The sequence below is a fragment of the Schistocerca cancellata genome, chromosome 2, assembly GCF_023864275.1.
Source record: "Schistocerca cancellata isolate TAMUIC-IGC-003103 chromosome 2, iqSchCanc2.1, whole genome shotgun sequence".
NCBI lineage: Eukaryota > Metazoa > Arthropoda > Insecta > Orthoptera > Acrididae > Schistocerca > Schistocerca cancellata.
This window is the reverse complement of record NC_064627.1, coordinates 741,048,563-741,067,871: the sequence shown is the minus strand read 5'-3', so window position 1 is coordinate 741,067,871 and position 19,309 is coordinate 741,048,563. Positions and strand designations below refer to the sequence as shown.

At 39.1% G+C, this 19,309-nt stretch overlaps 1 long non-coding RNA gene across 1 annotated transcript in view; it reads right to left on the bottom strand.

Moving 5' to 3' along the window:
• Window positions 1–4,936, bottom strand: part of LOC126162546 (uncharacterized) — a 47,545-nt gene extending 42,609 nt beyond the window's left edge. Inside the window, exon 1 of the long non-coding RNA XR_007535087.1 lies at window positions 4,821–4,936. This is a non-coding gene — a long non-coding RNA (uncharacterized LOC126162546). The remainder of the gene's footprint in view (window positions 1–4,820) is intronic.
• Between the last annotated feature and the right edge of the window lie 14,373 nt (window positions 4,937–19,309).

Sequence of the window (19,309 nt, the reverse complement as noted above, 5' to 3'; positions counted from 1 at the left end):
ATACCCCAGGAGCAGCAGTGTCCCTAATTTGCTGGGAAGTGGCGGTGCGGTCCCCTACGGCACTGCGTAGGATCCTACGGTCTTGGCGTGCATCCGTGCGTCGCTGCGGTCCGGTCCCAGGTCGACGGGCACGTGCACCTTCCGCCGACCACTGGCGACAACATCGATGTACTGTGGAGACCTCACGCCCCACGTGTTGAGCAATTCGGCGGTACGTCCACCCGGCCTCCCGCATGCCCACTATACGCCCTCGCTCAAAGTCCGTCAACTGCACATACGGTTCACGTCCACGCTGTCGCAGCATGCTACCAGTGTTAAAGACTGCGATGGAGCTCCGTATGCCACGGCAAACTGGCTGACACTGACGGCGGCGGTGCACAAATGCTGCGCAGCTAGCGCCATTCGACGGCCAACACCGCGGTTCCTGGTGTGTCCGCTGTGCCGTGCGTGTGATCATTGCTTGTACAGCCCTCTCGCAGTGTCAGGAGCAAGTATGGTGGGTCTGACACATCGGTGTCAATGTGTTCTTTTTTCCATTTCCAGGAGTGTATATAGAAATCCAAAATCGAAGATTACAGTTACATAAAATGGCAAAAAGGTCAAGGGTACCTAATAGTTATATGGGTTTATGGCCCTGAAGATGGAAAAAGTGAGACGAAACTTTTTGTGAAACCTTACAAGGAAAAGTAGATAAATATAACAAAATGGACTTACCATTAATGTGCAGAGATTTAAATGCAAGAAAAGGAAATAATCCAGTGGCTCTAACAGTGGGAGCTTTTGGTGAACAACACATAAAAGATAATGGAATTTCTCTTATATATTTTTGCCTCAAGTAATGGAGTGAACATTAATGTAAGAAGAGACTAAGAGTGTGGAACGAAGATAAAATAAAAGCAGTAGAGGAAAAGAAATGAACATAACAGATGTATTTACAGGCAAAAACAGATTATGTGAAAGGAAAATATAAAGAGAAAAGAAATAAACTAAAAACTATTGTTAGGGAAAGAAATGAAGAACTGCAGAATAACTTTGTGAATAGCATTGTATACGATATGCATAGAAGACAGTCTGTAAATTACAAGATGATAAAGCATTTAAATAAAATTGAAAAAGAGACACTGAACATGAAGATAATACCAGACGATAAATGGATAGCATAATGTCAAAAGGTCTGGTATAATGAAGACCAATCATTAGAGGAAAACCTCTTGAAAGTGATAAACAATATGCTGGCATCCTGATAATGATCCAAGAACTAAACAAGGCACTGAATAAAAAAAGAAAGTAAGAGGAACTGACAGCATAAACGAAGAGTATTTAAATGTGGTGGATTATTTTTCAAGGTTAAACTTCTTCATTTATTCAATATGTGTTGGAAAAGATGCCAAATTCAAAAACCATGGACAGCTGCAGACCTCATAACAGTAGTCAAAAAAGGTACATGGAATACAATAATTTCTGTGGTATAACGTTAACAGATACGAAGAGTATTTAAATATGGTGGATTATTTTTCAAGGTTAAACTTCTTCATTTATTCAATATGTGTTGGGAAAGATGCCAAATTAAAAAACCATGGACAGTTGCAGACATCATAACAGTAGTCAAAAAAGGTAAATGGAATACAATAATTTCTGTGGTATAACGTTAACATATTTACACCAAGATAATAAATAGTCATCTACAAATTATTGCTGAAGATCTATTATCTGATCAACACGATGGTTTCATAACAGTGGAATCCGGTACTGAAAATGTTTTCACACTTAATCGCCTGATAGAGAAACAGAGAGAGTTCAATGGGGAAACACACATCAAGTTTGTAGACTTAAGAGAAGGCCTTCAACGACATAAGTAGAAAAATTTTGTGGAACGAATTAGACAAGAACAGAGACTTTCAGCAAATAATAGATGTTAAAGAAATAAAAAAAAAAGAAAGTAAATACTAAGCAAGCTATATCAGAGAATATACCTATAAACTAATGGTTCCAAGAAGGATGCAGTTTATCACCCACACATTTTAATGTATACTGTCAAAGACATAAAACCCTGCCACCGCCTGGCCGCCGCAGAGACTAGGTAAAAGTCGTTGACTTAGGCCAGTATAACTTGCCACTGTCCCAGCACATGTACAGAGCCCAAAAATGTGCTTCGACAATTACCCTGTACTGTGTTAACTGCAAACCTACCAGAGGCTCATCCTGTCTAGACAATATATTTACAAATATTAAGAGAACTTGTATGTCCACTGATGTAATTAGTTTCCCTTTCTCAGACCATGATGCAGTATATCTTAGTCTTAATAATGTAACTTCAGACTGCACCAAACTAGAATCTAAAACTGTGATTACTAGACCAGTGAGCAGAGAGAGGATGGATAGGTTTAGACATGCCCTCACTTATTTCAGTTGGGACACATGTTTTATTAGGCTTCAACACTGTTCAGCTGATATTGTATTCACAAAGTTTTTCTCCGGCTTTTTAAATGTAGTTGAAAATAACATCCCTCTGAAAAAATGTACAGTGAATATTAGTAGTAATTACAAGAAAAGGAAAACAAAGGAATGGTATACTCCACAGTTAGGGCAACTGAAAAATACTGTTATGCTGTATTCTAGTCTGTACAAAACCAGTAAATCAGAACTGTATAAAGACCTGTATGCTAAAGCTAAATGCAAGTATAGGAAGGCAATAAATAAAGCAAAGAAACTGCATAACATAGTAAACATTGAAAAATCTAACAATAAATGCAAGAAGGCCTGGAGTGTAATAAACTCCATTGCACACAATAAACACAAAGAGGAAATTGCCATTACCCCAGAAGAATTTAATAAATATTGCATTCAGTCCATTGAAGAAATTAGTAGTTCAATAATCAAACCACCTGAAAATGCACTTAGTATTATGGACAGCTGCTTTGAAAAGCTTCCCCCAAGCACCTTCACTTTCACAGAAGTGAGCCCAAATAATATCCTAAAAATAGTGAAAAATTTCAAACCTTCAGTTAGTGTTGATTACTATGATATGTCATGTAATTTGTTGAAAGATGTTATTGATTGTGTGATTTATCCTTTAACCTTTTGTGTTAACAAATGCCTGGTTGAAAGTAAGTTCCCCGACATACTAAAAATTTCTAGAGTTGTGCCCATATACAAAAAAGGGGAAAAGAACTGTCCCGCTAGTTACAGACCTATATCCATAACCCCAGTTTTTTTAAAAATTTTAGAAACGATTATGTATGAGCAAGTTAGTGCCTACCTGGGTAAACTAAATATAATTAGTGATAAACAGTTTGGATTTAGGAAAGGTAAATCCACAATGGATGCAATGGACTCCCTCGTAAAATTAGTCCTAGATGTGTTAGAGGCTAGGGACTATGCCCAGGCTACATTTTGTGACCTGAGCAGAGCCTTTGACTGTGTAGAGCATGACACTGTGCTGAATAATCTAGTTTACTATGGTTTTGATGACAACAGTATAAATATGTTCAGGTCTTTTCTAGAGAACCGTCAACAAGTTGTGTGCATTGGTAGGGAGAAATCAAATTTGGTTAATGTTAGGTACGGAGTGCCTCAAGGGTCGGTGCTTGGACCTTTACTGTTTATACTAATGATTAATAACCTGCCCTTATTCATAAATTCTCATACAATATTGTATGCTGATGACACAACTTTTCTACATAAAAGCTCTGATCTAGGTACACTGAGAACACTGACCGAAAATACCCTTGCTCAGTCCTCACTATGGTTCAAAGCTAACGGCTTCTTGCTAAATGAAAACAAACCCCAGACACTTTACTTTAGCCTCAAAGAGATTCCTAACTACCAGGAATTAGAAACTGTTAAATTTTTAGGTGTTACTATTGACAATAAATTGACGTGGGAGCCACACATTAAAAATATATTGGTTAGGCTTTCAAGAGTTATTTATGTAATTAGAAATTTAAAAAGACATGTTCCCAATGACTATGTGAGATCAGCATATTTTGCCTTCTTCCAAAGCATCACCTCTTATGGAATTTTACTGTGGGGTAGTAGCTGTCATGTAAATGACATTTTACTTTTACAGAAGAAAGTAAGAAGAATAATAACAGATTCTGATAAAACAGAACATTGTAAACCTCTGTTTATTAAATTGCAGTGTCTTACAGTAGTAAATTTATTCATCTACAATGTTTTAATGTGCATTAGAAACAATGTGTCTAATTTTGTGTTGAGAAGTGATATTCATGGCCACAATACTAGAAACAGAACATCTGTAGACGTACCATATCATAGATTATCAAAATCGCATAACTCATACCTAGTTCTTGGACTAAAGATGTTTAATAGACTAAGTGCTGACTTTAAAGAACTGCCTGTAAATATCTTTAAAGCTAAATTATACAAGCTACTAGTGAACAATCCATTTTACACCATTGATGAATTCTTTGAAGATGAAAATACTGTATTCTAACGTGTACCTATTTTATGTAAACCAATTTACATCGATATAGTAGTTTATGTAAAAATATATGCTCTTGACTTTGTCTATTGCTGTAATCAGCTGAACGACAATAAAATTATTATTATTATTATTATTACCATCTGGCAAAACTGTAGGATGTGGTTGTGTATGGAGGAAGTGCTGTCACTCTCCACGAATTGTCACAGTGGTTTATATGTTATTAAGCTAGAGGTAAGCGTCGTGCAATGTAGATATAAAGACTCGAGTTCTAGCCCTCTCCATTCCCTATATTTTTAAATCACATTTCGCCAAACAGCTGAGGTTACCAATGTGATGGAACCGCAAAAATTATTCGCTTCGCTCTCTAACCCACCTGTCAAAGCAAAAGCGTCCATAAACAACTCTGCAAAACACCTTGAGACAGCATCGAGATCAGTGTATGCTCGAGATGTTCCTCGCTCTAAGGCGGCCACCGCCTACTGGCTAACAAAAAAATGGTTCAAATGGCTCTGAGCACTATGGGACTTAACATCTTAGGTCATCAGTCCCCTAGAACTTAGAACTACTTAAACCTAACTAACCTAAGGACATCACACACATCCATGCCCGAGGCAGGATTCGAACCTGCGACTGTAGCAGTCGCGCGGTTCCGGACTGAGCGCCTAGAACCGCGAGACCACCGCGGCCGGCACTGGCTAACAGCTACCGACTACAGCCCACACGCAAATCGTCCCCCTGGACGTCAGGCGCGGTCCGAGTAGGCGATAGCGGCGCGTCGCTATCAGTGTATTTATGAACTGTCATTTTCTTATTTGAAGTTGTAGTATGCATCCTGCAGTTACGTATTGGAGTTTGCATACTTCCCCCACAGTCGTTTAATGAGCAAAGTAAGAGCATATGGACTATCAGACCAATTGCGTGATTGGATTGAAGAGTTCCTAGATAACAGAACGCAGCATGTCATTCTCAATGGAGAGAAGTCTTCCGAAGTAAGTGTGATTTCAGGTGTGCTGCAGGGGAGTGTCGTAGGACCGTTTTTATTCACAATATACATAAATGACCTTGTGGATAACATCGGAAGTTCACTGAGGCTTTTTGCGGATGATGCTGCAGTATATCGAGAGGTTGTAAGAAAGGAAAATTGTACTGAAATGCAGGAGGATCTGCAACGAATTGACGCATGGTCCAGGAAACGGCAATTGAATCTCAATGTAGACAAGGGTAATGTGCTGCAAATACATAGAAAGAAAGATCCTTTATAATTTAGCTACAATATAGCAAGTCAGCAATTGGAAGCAATTAATTCCATAAATTATCTGGGAGTAGGTATTAGGAGTGATTTAAAATGTAATGGTCACATAAAGTTGATCGTCGGTAAAGCAGATGCCAGACTGAGATTCATTGGAAGAATCCTAAGGAAATGGAATCCGAAAACAAAGGAAGTAGGTTAGAGTACACTTGTTCGCCCACTGCTTGAATATTGCTCACCAGTGTGGGATCCGTACCTGATAGGGTTGATAGAAGAGATAGAGAAGACCCAACGGAGAGCAGCGCCCTTCGTTACAGGATCATTCAGTAATCGCGAAACGTTACAGAAATGAGAGATAAACTCCAGTGAAAGACTCTGCAGGAGAGACGCTCAGTAGCTCGGTATGGGCTTTTGTTGAAGTTTCGAGAACATACCTTTACCGAGGAGTCAAGCAGTATATTGCTCCCTCCTACATATATCTCGCGAAGAGACCATGAGGAAAAAATCAGAGAGATTAGAGCCCACACAGAGGCATACCGACAATCTTTCTTTCCACGAACTATACGAGACTGGAATAGAAGGGAGAACCGATAGAGGTACTCAGTGTACCCTCCGCCACACACCGTCAGGTGGCTTGTGGAATATGGATGTAGATGTAGATGAATGTGGTTCAAGAGCTGTAAAATAGAGTTGAAAGTGGAAAAAGCTCTAATATTGTCTTCTCTTTGCGTTTAACAAAAGGCAGTGAAGGCAACTCTAAACCTTGTTATTCTGTGTGGGGCGAGTGCTTTTGTGCAAAATACGTCAGAAAACGATATTTTCGTGTTTCACGAATCGTACTAGCATGAGTGATTTTACACATGGAGGAATACACAATAACTAACATACATGATGAATTGTGATCGATTTAAGCTTTGTGTGACATTTGCATTAATAGGCAAGTTTCAGAAGTCGGGAACAGGAGTACTGTTCTAATTCAAAGCAGCAAAAATCAAACGAGTGACTGTTGCTGCATTTTTGCTTGAACTTCGTCAATTCGCGTACTGAGCATTCCCCTGCATATTGTTAGTGGTGACGAGCTATGATGCCTTTATATTAACTTCTTAAAAAGAAATTAATGGCTGAACCCCAACGTAAGACGTATACTCGAGCAAAGGGCAGTGAGAAACAATACTTTGTATCTGGTGGCTCAAAAAGAGTACTGCGCGCTACAAACTTCTCCCCAGACTTGAGTTCAGCAGATATGGTATTTGCTGCCAATAACATGAAATATTTTTCGATCAAATTGTAAGAAATATGACCGACAAAAGTCCATCATATGTTGCTACCACTCGATAACGCACTCTATTGATTTCACAAATAAAACTATCCAGAAATTTGTTTCAGAAGTCATGCATCATGCACTTGTTCTTATCATCTTATGCCCTCAAAAGTTTAACTTTCCCACACTTTCTCGAAAAACTGTCAAGAAAATTTCTTCCTCGATGACAAAGTATTTCCAACCGAGTTTGACAGCACTTTTAACTTAGATCTAGTAGATGTCCATAGGTGTGGAATCAGTAAACTATCTGAGCACTGTCAGACTTTCTGGGTCTACACACTTCTCTCAGATGCTAGGTCTGTGTAATAAATGATCTCTGGCAAATCTGACGTAATTGGCCAAAACCGACGAGTTGTATCGCGTTCTTCAGTAGATTGTTTTCTTCTGTAGTTAAGAGTTTCTTCATAATTACCTTTTCCACTGTATGTGTATACATTTAAAAAATAGTTTGTTCGTGTATCATTCAAAATTATCATTTTAAGACCATGCTCTTTAGGCTTTTTGGCATTTACATCCTAAATTTACGCCTTCCTCGAAATCCTATGTATATTTCATCTATGCATGTATATTCGTCATTTAAATACATTATTGGCAGTTCTCTACAAACTTCTAGAATATCCATAAAATGCCACTGTTGTATAGAATTCTTTACTTGTCCTTGCACTGGTATCATCGAAATGAAGGTAAGTTAAAAACAAACTTACATATTTCAAGAAGATTATACATTTGAATATCAACCAACCTGTACCACCTATTGCAAACATTGCTTCTAAATGTTCATTGTTTGATTTAAATATAGATGAAAAAACAAATTCCCTATTAATGGTTTCAGGTCTCCAAGATTTAATTCTTGACATTAAATCTCGTTTTGCTACTTTAGCCTGTCTCTCACTTGTTGCAGCTTACTGTTGGCATGCACCACTACCTGTGTTCGTATTACATTTGTGAAAATTACTTTCCAGTCATTTTTCGCTGTCTTATGTGGAGAAAGCCTTCTCCCTGCACCAACTACGCTTGGCAAAAGTGTAATTGTATTTGGTCTCCTTCTTCAGATGTTTCTTGCTGATCTCTTCTTATACCATTTATGCCCAATTTTTGGCATAGTAATAAAATGCACATTCGTTATTTTCCATTGGTGGATCATGCTCTATTTTCAGAGAAAAGCGACTCTTCTCTGATACCTCCTTATCTACTTAATTACTCTCATCATCTTCAGTTTCAGCATTACTATCAAAATCACAGATCAAATCTGCATTTAAATGATCATTATCACTACATTAACTTTCTTCTACATCAATAGCATCCTATAACTGGCCACCAAATTTCGGAACATTAACCCACATCGACCTGGATACCATAGTTATTAAAAAAAATAACACAATATGAAAGCAGTAACCCAGTATAGGATGTGGGATATATTCTAGCTCAGACCATACTCAAAGAAGTATAATTTGTCATTACTCACCTCCAAGAATATAACTGTAACTCATAACAATTAATAACCAACTGATACAAAGATAGTGAGAGGAGCTGCTGTGTTGGGTGATGGATAAAGGAATTCTTGTAGCATGTGTGCGAGACTGGGGTAGAAAATACCCCAAGTCCAAGGTTACAGGTTTAAGGTCAGTTGACACTGACATATTCACACTGTCCGTCATCTCACGTCACATCACATGAGTTCATATAGCCCAGTATCGTGTGGCAGTGATTTTTAAACCGATAAAAAGTCACGCTTTCTGACCGCTAGATAGTGATAACATTAGTGATGATGATAAAAGATAGCAAGGCCATAGATGATTATTAATGAGCAATCCAGTGTGCATTAATTAATTAGCAGCCGTCTGCCTGTCTATGTTGAGATCTAAAGGAGACTAGATGCATGTGTAAAAAATGTACGCATGCCAAGTTTTATTAACCTTGTGAATGTAATAATACCAGAGAAGGAAAGTTGCTACTCACCATACAGCAGAGATGCTAAGTCGCGACAGGCACAACAAAAAGATTCACACAATTATAGCTTTCCGCCATTAAGGCCTTTGTCAGCAGTAGACACACACACACACACACACACACACACACACACTCACTCACTCACCTAAACGGAACTTGCACACACGTCTGCAGTCCCAGAGAGCTGAAACCACACTGTGAGCAGCAGCACCAGTGCATGATGCTCTCTGAGGCTGCAGACGTGTGTGCAAGTTGCGTTTGTGTGTGTGTATGTGTCTCTGTGTGTGTGTGTGTGTGTGTGTGTGTGTGTGTGTGTGTGTGTGTGTATCTACTGCTGAAAAAGGCCTTAATGGCCGAAAGCTATAATTGTCTGAATCTCTTTGTTGTGCCTGGCCTGACTCAGCATCTCCACTGTATGGTGAGTAGCAAATTTCCTTCTCTGGTATTATTACATTCCATCCTGGATTTTCCATTGTTTGATTTTAACCTTGTGAATTTTTACATAAAAGTTGTGTGTGACAATAAATTCAGGACAGTTTCAAAAATTTGTTTGAACATTTATTTATTAGTCCATGAAAGGACATTGTAACAAATGATTGGATGATCATGAGAACCTGCAAGGATACCAGTAATAAAAGAGGAAAACACCAATGTGTCACTGCAGTGTTAAAGAGCTATAAGAAATTATTTCAAGAAGGGACATAAAAGCATTTTTAATTTTCATATCTATGTATTCACAACGAAATCTTATCGTTCCATTATTTTCTTCATTAGCTATGGTGACTGTTCCGATAGCCGAAACCCGTCCTTTGTTCAATAATATATTCCGAAACAATCTTAAAAGTCATTAAACCTTTAAATAATATTTCCATTATCATTTCCAAATCATTTTCTCCAATAATTTTTCTGCAAATGGCGGTTGAACAGTGACGTTGATCTCCAAAAATTTTATGTGTAAGTACAATAAAAATTAGAATCCATTATTGGAGATTAACAGTGTGCTAATAGTTATTTTTTGTTGCATAGTTATGGTATATGTGGAAGGAAGATGGAAAAGCCAATTAATAATTACTGGGAATAAGAAACATTTAAACCATCCAAATATACTGTAAATAGCAAAATTCTGTATTATAAGGAAATGTGAACAAGACTTCATTACAGGTAGGGTCAAGAGTATGATGTATTTTATGTATGTGAGAGCAATTCCACCATTATCCTACTATCTGTTCAATTGCAGGTAACAAAGTCCAACCTTGTAATGATTATTCTTGTAGTGTTTGTTACGTGATACTACCACAATTATGTAGCATCATATTACAAGCAAAAAGTAATTTTTAAAATTAAATAAAAAATTCTATAAGAATTAAAATTTTTTTATATATTCAAATATTACATGTGTTTGTCAAAAATGGAATCCAACAACAAATAATTATTAATAATCGTGAAAATGAAGTATCTACAAATCTGCCAATATGAGATTACAATAATGATTCCCAACAAGTTGGTAATTAGCCAAATAATGAGAATATTAAGTTAAACTCTATTATTATTAGTGAATCACACGTAAATTTGGGAATTATATGTGGCTCACGCTTGATGAGACAGGGTCTCAGTCAATGTCGGAGGTTGCAGTTTTTGATAGTAATGGAGACAGAAATAATGAAATTGGCAATGACAATCTTCACAACTCAGTTTTGAGCGAATGAGGCGGGCTCACAATAATGAGTAATTTGGTAGATGAGTGCCTAATGTTAGGAATGAGATCGAGAGTAATCGTATTGAAAATGAGTTCTGAGCTGTCTAGCATGCATATAGAATTGACCAACATACGTTCATAAATTACTGGTACACGAAAATAAGTACTGAAATTGCCATGGTACGGTCAGATAATACGAATTTGCGAACAAAAGTGGTTGCTTGAATGCAAAATTAACTTAAAAAATCGAGACTGATGCAACAGAAGTGAGCAATCTCGATCAGAATCTTTCTAAGCGTATTAGCTTGGTAGAACAAAAAGTCTATACGTCAGTTGATGATCTTGAAACTTTGCATGACAATTGGAGTACAGATCTAACAGGGACCGCTAACGAACATGGCGTGAAGTTGTCTAGTATGAATATGCGGTTGAAACAAAAGTTGCCAGACATTAAAAAGAAACAGAAAAAAGGTGCAGAACAAGTTCAAACGGTAGTATAGGCGCAAGAAGCCTTGTAAAATTAGCTCATAAATCTGACCAAATTGGTCACGACTGTGCAAACAAAATGTAGCAGAATTTGTGCCGACTTTTGGAGAATTTCCAGAGACCTCATGCAAACTCACGTAAAATGTTGGTCTTTTAAAACTGGGTCATATGTTTCTAACATCAGAACATGAAGGGCTTATGAAGGATGTAAAGAAATTAAACGAAGGAACCGAAGCGAAAATATCCGAGTGACATCATGTTCGCAGAAAAGTGTATCCAGGAACAGAGGACTAGCGTCGAGGCTGTAAAGGAAATAATTAGTAATTGTGGAACGAAAACGTTTGCTAAAATTGACAATGACATGAAAACGATAAAAGATGAAAATCGGTCTGAGGTAATAAGCGAAAAGTATAGTTCAAACGGTCAGTCTTTAGCTACAAAACATAGTTGGTCAGGTATAGAAAATAATCGCACGAACACCGTTTCACCACGATCAGAGAATGATACGAGTGAACTGGAACAAATGCAAATAATAATGCGAAAATGCCAGCGTTGTCGAATACCGCCATGCCATCAGCAAAGTGGCGGAGAAAGACATCACATTCAAATGAAATAGCACAAGGAATATCATCAGTCCTCATTGATGAAGGTTTGCTCAATCACAGACAATTTCCGATTTTTTCGCAGGAACCGCAAAACACACCAAATGGTTCCAGAATGAGATTTTCACTCTGCAGCGGAGTGTGCGCTGATATGAAACTTCCTGGCAGATTAAAACTGTGTGCCCGACCGAGACTCGAACTCGGGACCTTTGCCTTTCGCGGGCAAGTGCTCTACCAACTGAGCTACCGAAGCACGACTCACGCCCGGTACTCACAGCTTTACTTCTGCCAGTACCTCGTCTCCTACCTTCCAAACTTTACAGAAGCTCTCCTGCGAACCTTGCCAGGAAGTTTCATATCAGCGCACACTCCGCTGCAGAGTGAAAATCTCATTCTGGAAACATCCCCCAGGCTGTGGCTAAGCCATGTCTCCGCAATATCCTTTCTTTCAGGAGTGCTAGTTCTGCAAGGTTCGCAGGAGAGCTTCTGTAAAGTTTGGAAGGTAGGAGACGAGGTACTGGCAGAAGTAAAGCTGTGAGTACCGGGCGTGAGTCGTGCTTCGGTAGCTCAGTTGGTAGAGCACTTGCCCGCGAAAGGCAAAGGTCCCGAGTTCGAGTCTCGGTCGGGCACACAGTTTTAATCTGCCAGGAAGTTTCACACCAAATGGTATTTGTGCGAACATTTAGAGACGTGTTACCCCGACATTGGTCCGAACAACAACAAAATCCAATTCGTTGTAGGACGGATTCAGGATGTCGCCCGTTAACGGGCAGTGAAAGAAGGCGACAATTGTCGCACATACGAAGAATTCTAAAAAGCCTTTTTAGCGAAATACTGGTCGTAGGGAATACGAGAGAGATTTCGAGTGGAGGTCTTTGAGCCGCAACCTTTCAATGCGAAAATATTTAAACAAGACAAGATTTTGGAGTAACCCGATGACACATGTTGACATGTTAAGAAAATTAAAGGGATAGTTACCCACACACACACATGTGAAAATGTGGTCGCAGTTCTGGCTTACGACTTAGAATACTTTTTATCCATAGTCGATTCCACTGATCTCAAATATGACCGCAGCCCTAAGACAACCGATTACAATCGTAAAATCACTCAGGCGCGTCCGAAAATAAATTTTAACAAGTACAACAACAATGGCAATAATGACAGTGGGGGCAGCTACAACAACAATAATGGTCGGAACCACTGCAACCAATATGGTAACGCACAACAAGCGTATCATCCATATGTACAAGCCCAGGGGTATAGTGAGAACCACAATTTCGGAAACAACCGAAGAAATGGTAACAGAGGCCATAACAGCTGGGGATGCAATTAAATCGCGGTTCTCAACAACGTAATAACCACAGTGGATGGAAAATGCTTATGCCCCAATGGCAACGCACAACAAAACTTCAGCAATAGTAACAATAAACCACCGAGTAACTACAGTAATAACAGTGGCTACGGGGGCTGGAGAAAACCAGAAATGGATCATGCTGCCCCAATCAAACACAAGGCCGTATGTGGAACAATTCTGAACCCACGGTACACATGGTTGATGTGAAGATGATGGGATTAACCCCCCCCCCCCACCTCCGCCACATCGGTCGGGCCAAGTCCCCTGCCAACGATCTTGACAGGAACTGGGGCATAAGACTTTTCAATAGCTATTTCATTAGATATGACCATAAAAATGACACAAGGGATGATCTTTATACAGATGTAATATGTGTAATATTAAAGGATCATTGGTCTAAGTACAAGATATTATAAACGCCAAAATTGGCAATACAGACACATAGGTTATGCTAGACGCTGCCGCAGCAGCGAATTTAATTTCGCAAAATCTGTTTGACAAGCTGCAGAAAAAAATCAATTTACCTACTTCACTAGTACAAAATTATCACATTATAGCTGTACTGGGTAGTAAATAAAAATTTGTCGGGCTGAAAACTTGTTTACCTACTAACATAAATAAAAACATATTTACATGCACATTTTTAGTAGTCGAAAAATTAATTGTTAACAGTCTGTTAAGCATCGAATTTTTCAAGAAGTATCAGGTAAGGATTGATCTAGGGAAAGCTAAGTGCCATTTATATGTTGACGAAAAACCTATTTCAGTTGATTTGTTGAAAACAAAGGCAAATGTCCACAGACATTTGACAAGCACGGTTAATATTCAATTGATTTTTCCTAAAAATTTGCATATACATGAAACATTTAACGATCAAAATGTAGAGAAGGTGACCACCCCATAAATATACACCAAATAGTTGAAGACTCAACCACACTTAATACAAGAACAGAAAAATGATTACATGCCCCATTGAAACAATTCTCATATGTGTTTGAAGGGAAACTGAATCTAATAAAGGGGTACATGTATCAAATGAAGGTATATCCACATGTAACTTCTTGTCACACGTCATACGCAGTTCAATTGACTAAAAAAGAGGCTGTCAAAAAAGAGATCGAGCGCGTGATTAAGTGGAATGTAATTGAACCATCACACTTGCCATAATGCATTCCAATTTTAGCAGTAGCTAAACTCAAAGGTACTGTTCGCCTTGTGCTAGATGCCAGGGAAATAAATCGTCATACCAATAAGAAACAGATCAGACAATACTGAAGAGCTAGTGTTAAGAATTTGACTTCAATTGACCTCAGGGCGTCATACTGCCAAATTTTACTTCACCCTGAAATACACTCGTGTAATGCCTCTGTGTCCAACAGTAGAAGTTACCAATTCTACATTGTGCCACTTGGCGTTAACGTAAGTGCCGGCTTATTTATTGCAGCATTATGTATAGTGCTTAGGCCAGAACTTCTGAGTCAAGTCACTGTATATGTGGATGTCTTCTTATCGCCACCCCCAAGTAGGAAGCTCATGAGCAAATACTTAGAAGTGTTAGGAAGGTTCTCTGAATATGAAGTTGCATCTAACTTGAAAAAATCTGAGTTCACACAGGAAGAGATAATATTTTTAGGCCACATCATATCTCCTACTGGTGTCAGACCTGGTCCCAACAAGCTAGACGTAATTAAGCATTTTCATAGCCACAGAAAAAGAAACAACCAAAAACATTTCTAGGGATATCATCATTTTTTCGAAAATTCATGCCCAGTCTGCTATTAAATAGCGATGCTCTTCTGAATTTATTGGGGAAAAATCACATATGGTTGTGGACACCCAAGTGCCAAGATAATTTTGAGGCAATTAAACATGTTTTAATAGACTGAGACATTTCTGCATGCCTAGATCTGAGGAAAGAATTCTGTCTTAGTACTGCTGCCTCATCACAAGGACTGGGAACAATATTTTTCAAATCACAACAGAACAGGAACATAAAAACATAGACATCATCAGTTCCTTACAGAAAGTGAACGAGCTTATTCAGTTACAGAAACCGAGGCATCAGCAATATAATATGGGCTTTACTAAAATTTCAGTATTTCTTTTGGGGAAATCACACTAAGGTATCTTGTGATCATGAAGTGCTTTCATTCCTAATCACATGCAAATTACTACAGAAACGGTTAGCCAGATGGTGCCAGTTCTTACAAGGGTTCGATCTGGAAGTAATTTATGTCAAGGGTTAACAGGATATTTTGGCAGATGCCATGGCTAGACTTTTGGAAGGGTGGAGCGAGTATGCGGAACTCACGGAGCAGATCTGATATTTCTGAGTACTCCTTATGCACGATGGTTCTTTTAGACGTTATTACCTTAAGAGGGGCAGGAATATGTCCCGGGTACAAGAAGAGGACGAATGGTGACATAAGGTAGGGCAGCAGTTTGTGCACAATAACAACACTAAACCAGAGACACGACACAAATTGCACAATTGAGTATTATTTTACCAGAGAATGCCTGATTCTCATAACTGATCTGTCTGTTTGCCAGAAAAATGCATCGACAGCTGCATACAGTACACAAACAGTGTATGGGGACTAGAGATGGGGGATCCACTCTTGAACTAATTCATAGAGTTGAATCTTTCAAAGGAGTGAACAATCAGTGATTCAGAAAAAAAGAACGGTAGCTCCAAAAGTTTCCCATGGCAGACAGAGAGAGAGAGAGAGAGAGAGAGAGAGAGAGAGAGAGAGAGAGAAAGACGGAGCATATCAGCAGCGCCTCTGCTGGTCAGAGCACAGTGCACGCCACACAACACAGCCAGCGCCGGCCTCTGCCCTGCTTCTACCTTGGCTGCCTGCATTGTGCAGTGCCCCATTGGATTTTGTGTTTCACATATGCTGTGCCATCTCTGTGCGTCCTCTGCCGCGCGCAGTGTCTGGCGCAGCTTAACTTAGCATCGCACTCTGTCGGCGATCGTTTCAGTCGCACGTCCTGCCCTCTGGGCAGTTGATGCGAGCAACAGGACAGAGAGCCACCTAGCGGATAACATAGGAACTACTTGCAACAACCTGCTCGCAAGGGAACGGACGATTTGTCTCGGAGCGGGTGAGTTCACCGCTCCCCCCACCCTCGGAACTCGCCCGCTCAACGCTCACCCCACCGTCTCAACTCTAGCCAGAGCGTTGAGCAAAGCGACTCAGGTGTCACTCTGGTCTCTGCGATCTCAGCTCACGCAGTAATACAGCTCGCGGCTCGACCTGCTCGACTCAGCGCCTCTGCATCGGAGTTCGTCCCTACTGGATATTGTAGTAATACCGCTATGTATATTACATTATTATGTTATGTATACATCAATTGTTTTTATTTTATTTTTATTTGTTTAAACTGATTAGATTAGGTTCCTGATGACTCCTCTTACTATAGGATTTTTATTATGGACACTCGAATTTACGCTTTAATTATGAGCGAACCGATAAACGTATCGCAAAATGTGATACACCAATATTTTCCTTGTTTTATTCTGCGTAAGGCTATATGCAGCACTTTCGTTTTACAGTCAAATTTATATTTTTTTTCTTATTCTGATACGGATTTTGCGATTTTAGGCGTCTTCGGAAGGAAACGTTCACTTTAAAAATATATGGCTTGCGATGTATTTGTATGAGGTTAATGAAATCTCAGAAAAGAACAGTTTTGCCCATCTCTAATGGGGACATTATGGAGTGACAAAGTGCACTAGTAAAATCACAACCCACTGTTATTTCTCAAATATTAGAAAAAGGGTGTTGCACGTAATCAGGAAATGCATTGTATATCAAAAGGCTGAACATCCACATAAATCACGTCTTAATGAACTGCATGCAATCATACCAACAAAACCAAGAGAGACCTCATGCCTATTGGCATAGCTATAACGTTTTCAATCGCCAGAGGAGCTGCAAAATACGCAATCACCTTATATGATACATTTTCAAAACACTTAAAAATGTATGCTACCAAATCTCTTGCAGCGGGATCCATAATAGAGAAAAAGTAGGAAATTATTTTGTTCGAGTCAGCAAGCCAGAAGCCATAACCAGTGACAATGTTACTAATTTTACAGGCTCCAGTAGGACGAATTTGTTAACTCTCATGGTATAAAACATATTTTACATTTAAATTTTGCCCAGAAGCAAACCCCATTAAATGGGTATTTGAGAATGCAATAGATTCATCAGAACATACATTCCCCTAAACACAGCAAATGGAGAGAGTATGTAACACATGTTAAACCAATAGTAAACATCATGCATCACTTATATACAGGATACACACCTACCCAATTAAAGCTTGAAAGTGACAAAGAAGTCAAGCCTTTAGCGAAATTATCCGATAAAACTTTACCTTTGGATGAACAGGTACGACAAGCATTGATAGCTCTAGAACAAACCGCACAATCCAGGACGGTGCAGTACGATAAGGAGGTTGGCCATATGACTACCTTTCATGTTGGGCAAGAAGTGTCCACTAGCAATAAAACATAGGAAACTGAACCGAAAATGGCGATTAGTGTGCGTAGGACCCTACGTCATACACAAATTACCACACCCAGGACGTTACTTAGTAAGTAATCCAAAAACCGGAAAAATGCATTGATTATGCCTGTATAAAGATCTTAAGGAATTTATGCATTAATACAGAGGTCGAGAACCTCAAACATTACACAGAATACGGTTAGGAGAGAGAGTCATGTCCAAATCACATAAGAAGGCGAAATATGGAGCTGAACAAAAAAAGCACAAATTATTGTTAGGGTGACATTTATGACACACCTTTGCGACTTGTTTATAAGAAAAGAAAGTGAAGGAACCATGTGCAAAACACATGCTTGTATATAGATTGGGGTGTAAACATAATGTAAAGTAAGATAAGTAAGATGACTTGAAAGGAATTAATTTGTAAGAGAATTTATATCTGTAATACTATTTGAAATGGTAAACATTCCCTGTGCACTGTGGACTGAACGTATATTGTGGCAAATAAGGGGACAGTTTGGAAGGTCATTCACCTGCATATACTTCTTCTCACTTAATTATGTGAGAACACAATAATCATCCTGCTCATGTACAGAACTGCAAAATATTAGCAATATGCTGTCCAGCTTTCTACAAAGCAGCAAGTGCTACCACATGCAACTAAAAGAACAATTAATCTAACCAATCAGATAAAGATTTATTAATTCATTTGAGAGTAAATGTTGTTAATAGAACTGTGTTGGAGCATGGTGGAGTGTTAACAGATGGAAGGACATTGCCACAAGTACTAGCCATATACCATAAGGCATACCGGTCATAGTTGTGCAGGTGGATAGGCACGCAAATGGAGCGTCCCACACAAGAAAGCATAGTGGTTGGTAGAGAAGCGCAAATGGCAGCAGGTGCATCGGGGCAAGGAGCAAGCATGATGTGATGATGGTGAGGTGACCAGCAGAGGAGGTTGAAGTATCGACGTTTGTGGGTAGTGGAAATGTCTCAAGAAGGTGGTGTTCATCAGATTTATTTGAAGACTTGCAGCCTGTGTGTGTCACTTCAAGATAACCTCCATCAACAGTGTGCTGGAGTACCTCAGGGCAGGAACATTGCACATCCAGGCACATTTGGAAGAGGGTGGATGCCTTCGAAGAAGGAGGGGGACAGAGTTCAGTAGGCAGTGGGGTATCAGTAACTGTGAGTACATTGCTGAGTATCCAGATAAGTTTGAGTCTGTTTTGCTAATTGAGAAAGGATTTAAACTGCCACATGCAAGCAACACTCGCTGGAACTTTCGTTCCAGGGCAGTTTCGAGAAAATCTAGTCATTTCTCAGGGCTATATAGTGTTTTTAATTATATAATTGATGATACAGACTCTCAGTGGGACCCAGAATCTTTGAGCTGTGATGCGGAAATGAAACAACGGATGGATGATCCTACATTTCTCTACTTGCTTTGCTTCTACCGAGGGTGCTTTATTTCTGTTGATCATCTCTTTAATGTTCTTAAGTCAGAATCTGTCAGTATAATTGCTTGCCACAACGAAATAAGAACTGTTTTGAGAAACTTACGACAATTACGAACGGAAACATTCATTGATGAACGCATTAAGTGCAGCTTGTGTTTGTATTGCAACTTGTCATTCTGTGATAGTCAAAAGACATCTCTCAGGGCACTAACTTACAAGAT